Raw genomic sequence first — 6,370 nt, forward strand, 5'->3', positions numbered from 1 at the left:
ACGTGTTCTGCGTGGTCTTTTGATAGGGGCTACAGTAAGCAGCTAAGGATGCTTGTATCAGAGCTGAATTATCATTCTCACTAAACAAAAGACGCCCAACCAACATGGTGTGCTCAATATCTTTAGTCCAGAAATCCAATGCAAAACAGTTTTTGAAAATGATCTTGAGGGGTTTAGTCTTGATCTAACCTAGTAGTTGATACCGAATATTGGTCTCTATGATAGCCATAGAGGAGTTTTGAACATTGTTGGAACACACATCAACTGGCACAAACTTGCTGGAAGCAGGCTTCTAAATTGGAGATTTTGTACACTCTCCAGGTGATCAATGTTCTTGGACAAGCTAGTCTAAAACTGATCATAGGAGTGGATGTTAGGAAAGAAGAATGAACACAAATGGCGGTTATACAATGTTGTTGCTTGCTTTCTTTGGTCTGTAGGTTGTCTTCCTCTACCTCCAAAGGCTGAAATCAGGGCTAAAACTGATCAAAAGCTCCTTCTCTGTCTCTCTCATAGCTTGGATGCACTGAATGAATGTCTCTCCACTAGCTTGAAAAACGTTTTTCAATCACATAGGTATATTTGCCAAGAAATAATCTTCTAATCTCATTTTTAATAAAATTTAGTCATTAAATTAATTTTTAGAATTAATTAATTTTATATTTTAAATTTGATCCTTTTAACCTTGCCCAAAATTAAATGTGTCCATCCATAATTAAATTGGCTAGGCCATTTGCAACCTAGAGTGGTCCCCAACTTGAATTGACCCTTAGACTATTATAAATTAAATAATTAATGCTAGTTCTTAGTGCTACCATTGGCACTTAATGGCCAATTAACTATCCTAGGGTCCATCCATAACACGTCTCTCAATTGTTTTAACTTCACAACCATAGTAAAGCATAACCATGGTTGAAACTATCAATCGCATTCACTAATATGTTGTTCATGGAACTAGTTGTAAACCATTGAAAAGTAAGCATAGTCTGATGACAAATTGTTGTGAATGTGATCACAAATTGAGTGCAAAAATTGATGTAAAAATAGATGTTAAACTAATTCGAAAGTGACTATAGTCCAATCTATAACTTATTTAAAAATGAGCTCAAATTGATCAAAATTTGATCGTGAACTTATGTAAATTCATGTCAAACTGATCACGAACTTATGTAAATTCATGACAAACTGATCATAATCTAATGTAAAAGTATAGTTTTAGTATCTGGGTGAAACTCATATTCACATCTTACAGTGACTAGTATATTGAGCAGTGACCTCATGATAGACATACTGTCAGCACAACACCTTGGATGCATGTTGAATGCATTCAAGATCCACTACATATTAGAGCTATCCATAACTGTTAGAGTGGAAATGCTACCTTCCCCTTGAGCATCAGGCGCACTGCTCTAGACCCTTGCTCTATTGAACTTGATTGAGCCTGAATTGAAGTTAGCTCTAATTGAAAGGTATCTAGGTAAGCTGCAACAATTAAGAATGGTCTGTCAAGTCATCCTCTTTCATCCACTTTGCATCCATTGGTGAATAGTGTTGAAACTTTAGTAAATATCTCTTGGAAACTTTACCTCTAGTCTCTCTTCTTATGTGCCAAAATCTGCTCGAGTACCAAGATCTCATATAGCTCCTCAATCTCAGGTTGAATTTCAACAAATATATCCCTTGACACATAACCACAAAAATACCTCAATTAATGGACATGAAAGACATTGTGTATTTGCCAATGTGGAGGTAATTTCAATGGATATGTCACATCATTGATCTTCTCCAACACTTGGAAGGATTATAGTATCTCATACTTAACTTCAGATATAATCTCGCTTTTCCTTTCATCTTTTTCAACATAGCATTTTTAAAATGCAGCAATACATAATCACACTTTGCAAAGTGCAAACCACATCTATGGCGATCAACTGTTTTCTTTTGCTTTTTCCACGATCTCGAAAGTGTATACTTTATCTTTGCATAGGCTACATCCAAGTTTTTCACATATGATTAGCCTTAAAGATCTTTAGTATGCAAGATAGGTGGTACCTTCATGCCATCCTCAACCACTTCAAATGGAGCTTTGTTGGTGGAACTATGCAGCGTGGTGTTGTATGAAAACTCAACCAATGGCAAATACTACTCACATTATGTCTTGCAGTTTGAAACATAGCACCTCAAAAGATCCAACACTATGGAATTATCCTCTTCGAACTGCTGACCATATATTTGTAGATGGAAGGATGATGAGAATTTCAACATGGTATCCATATTCTCAAATAATCCCTTCCAAAATAAACTAGTCATCCAAGGATCTCGATCACTAATAATTGACTCTAGCATATCATGATACTTAAAGATGTGCTATAAAAGCAAACATGCCATATATGTCTTTATTTTTTGCTTTGTCAAATGAAATGGACTCATTTGCTAAACCTACAAATGATAGTTCATATCCTATCATTCCTTATAGGTGTCCTAGGAAGCTCAAAGATAAAATCCATAGCAATGCTCTGCCAAGGCCTATTTGGAACAAGCAAGAGCTGCAGCAAACTCGCCATCCTTTGCCTATCATGCTTGACCTTCTAACATATGATGCATGTCTTGATAAAGTGCTCTACATCATGCCTCAAAGTTTGCCCAAAAAAATAAATGCTCGACTGCTTTGACTATGGCATCATTACCTCAATGTCCTACATATAGACAAGCAAGACTTTGAGTGATTACTCTAGACCTCAACTGTTTTGTGATGCAAAATTGACCGTGCTTTATTAGAAATCCATCTCTTAGTACAAAGTGCTCATGCATCTACTCATTGCAAAGCCAATTATAAACATTAGCAAAATCTAAATCAGCAACATAGTACTCGCTTCTTTATGGCATCCAGCTGAGTGTGATAAACCATGATGACGGTTGAAATTTGTGGCTTACATGATAGTGTATCAACCATAATATTCTTTTTCATCAATATGTACAATCTAAAAATGAAACATAGAGAAAGTTTGCCCATCTCATATGCTTCTCTGACAACTTTGTCTGTGTCTAAAAGTACCTCAATGTCTAATGGTCCATCTATACTATAAAATAACCCCCTAACAAGTAGTATTTATGCATAGATGATGCATGAATTACAGCCAAGAGCTCTTTCTCATAGATTTGCAAATTCCTCTCTACATCATGGAGAAGACAACTCTCATAAGCCACAACTCAACCATCTTTCATTAAAATAGCCTCAATATTGTTTCCACATGCATCACACTAAACCACAAATGACTTCCTTAGATCGAGCAACATAAGCACATGATCTAAAGTCATCGTTTCCTTTAACTTTTCAAAAGCTGAAATTCTCATTGTTATCCATCTAAATGGCACATTCTTCTTCTACAAAGCATGCATTGGAGATGCAATTTTAGCAAACCCACACACATACTTCTTGTAATAACATAAACCTAAAAAGTTATGGATCTCATGTAGATTCTTCAAAGGTGACCATGATTGTATTGCCTCGATCTTTGCAGGGTCCATAGGAATACCACTAGCCAATACAATATGCCCCAAAAAGTGGATTTCATGAAAAAAAATCACTTTTATTGTCATTAATGACCAACCTAAACTTACATAGCTCATTGAATATAATGTCCAAATGCTTTCTATACTTTGCCTCATTCTTTGTAGACAGTCATGTCATTAAGAAAAAGTACCCATAAATCCTCTATGCGACCTGAAGATGCGATCCATCATCAAGAGCACTGAGAAGTCCAAAAGACATAACAAGAAAATCATACAACTCAAAAGATATCCTGAAAGTTGTCTTAGGCACATCCTCCAATCTATGCGTTTTCCCCTACAATCTATCCATAACATCATCAATCCGAGAAATTGCAAGCTGATTTTATATCATGATTTTGTTCAAGGCGTGATAGTCAATGCACATATGCCATGAACCATCCTTTTTCTACATTGAAAGCACTGGAAAACAAAAAGAAGATGAGCTGGACTAAATTAGCCCTTTTTGTAATAGCTCATTCCTTTGACTCATAATCTCCTCCTACTGGGTTGCACTGACTCTATGGGGTGGCTTTTTAGGCATGCTATTTCCAAGAATAAGATCTATGTCATGATCTTTTGACCTTTCAGATGGTAGCTATCCTAGAAGTGACTGAGAGAAGCAATCAATATATATTTTTAGAAATGAGATGCGATCCTCCTTCTCTAACTTTGACATGTTTCCAACATTTTCGTTATCAACCTTATCCTTAGTAAAAATGAAGTAGGTTGAAATGTGATTTTTCATTTCTTTTGAAATGGAAGCAACTAATACAATAAGGACAAATTCCACTTTTAACTTTATATCAAGTGTGATAGTCTTTCCCTTATACTGAATAGCAATCTCTATTGCATATGAATCAATCACTGAATGTATACAATGGCACCGTGGGATACCAAGCAAGGCATCACAACCCTCAAGTGGAGCAATAAAGAACTCTTCACTATCCACATATCCTTGAATGTGCAACTGAAGCTTTCAAATGAGTGGTGTGACAGGCTCTACATAGCCTTTGCATGCCATTCTAACTTCCTCCATGTGTCCCATCTCATCTTCTCTAATGCTTAAATAGGCTGCCATGTCTATAAATATGAAGTTGACTCGTGTACCATTATCAAAGAATATTAATGCATTCATCATATGGGAGAGAGAAAGAAGCAACTACTAGTATGATCTTCATTCATTGGAGGACCTTCTAGGGAAGCCAACAATAGGAAGAGAATAATCAAGGGCAAATGATAGCAATTTTAGCTCTCCCAAGTGCAGGCGACATCATTTTATTCCCTCCCTACTAGTAGACCATAGCAACTGGGGCTAATTCAGGCAAACAACATCAAGCTTCCAAGAGAGTGGGAAAAAGCCAAATAAAATGTTGTCTAAAATTGAGAAGAGCAACATATCTAAAAATCAGCATGAAAAGAGGTCAAAACAACAAAGAAATGGTTGAAAATCAATGGCACTGCACATGAAATTAATGGTTGCAAATAACTACTTCATTTGTGAATAAGAGGGTCACATTACATGTCTTACAACCTTGCACATTTGATTATTAAATTAATCAAATGTTACTAGCAAGATTAAAGCATTTCACAAATTTTATGTCACTGTGACAAGGGGAGCTAGGAGCCTAAGCAATGGGCTAAGTAGATGGATCATGGAGAGAATGGCGGTGCCATATAGATAGGTGTAGGAACAAGAGGGGTGGGATGGCCATGCATAGTCATCGAAATGGTTTGCTAGGAATAATCATGAGCACGAATGCTCCACATCCATTGGACTCACTATAAGGGTTAGCAAAATTGAATCATCCATGTGCTGCTAATAGCAATCTTTGCAAATGTGGCTCTTTTCATCGCAATAACTACACACATATGCTTTCTACTCTTTACAAGGTGATGTCCAAGGTGGACACATCACTCCCTTTGTGCAAGAACCCTTCACATGGGGTGTTTTATCAGATGAGGGTTAGGGCAAACATTTCTCTCAAGTCCCAAGTTACTTAGGCCTCTAAATGGGGTGCTTGGTGCATATCCTCACTAGTGTAATGATGGTCTTTGTGGAGCTATCAATCGAAGAAAGTGGAAATAAGCAACATAGTTTGACAAAACTAGAGGTTTAAGGGTTTGACCCAAAGCAAAAAGCCTTTCTCCTCTATGCTCTTGTGATAACTACAAATAGAGGCTTTCTCCTCTTGGCTAATTGTTTTCTCTTCAAAATGTGAAGGTGAAAGAATTTATATTATATGTATCATCTTATATAGATGGATTCAACTTCATGAGCTTCTTGACCAACTTATACAAATTGGAATGGGGTTTAAAAGGGTAATCATTCCCCACATCATGGATGATGTAATAGCCTTTTTGGATTGATTGTTATTGCCATGGCTCGTCTCTATGGCTCTTGATTGCAAACCTTGGATAGCATAATGGACCCCTTCATTCTTTGAGGGGATGGATGCAACAAATTGTATAAAATCTATCATGCTTTGAAATTAGGTGGTGCTATATTGCCTTCTTTCTCCTTTGCTTGGGTAGTGCATCTCTTGAGGCTAAAGATATCAATTGTCATATCATGTAGATCCAATCATATTCTCTTAGTCATATAATCCACATTGCAATTTGTTTGGAACTTGAATTTCCTACCAAGTAACAATCTTCTCCCAACTTATTCTAGCTTGCTCCTGGCTTGTCAAGGAGATCCCTGGGGTTTAGCTGAGCCTTGTTGAGTACTTATTGAGCTAAGAAGCAACCATTCTATCCATTTTGAGTGGACATAGAGCATGTTGCAAAAATCGTGGATAGTTATTGCAACTTGATAGCA

This window comes from Lygodium microphyllum, chromosome 27, assembly GCF_053477565.2.
Source record: "Lygodium microphyllum isolate KBCC chromosome 27, Lygodium_microphyllum_v1.1.10, whole genome shotgun sequence".
NCBI classification, from domain to species: domain Eukaryota; kingdom Viridiplantae; phylum Streptophyta; class Polypodiopsida; order Schizaeales; family Lygodiaceae; genus Lygodium; species Lygodium microphyllum.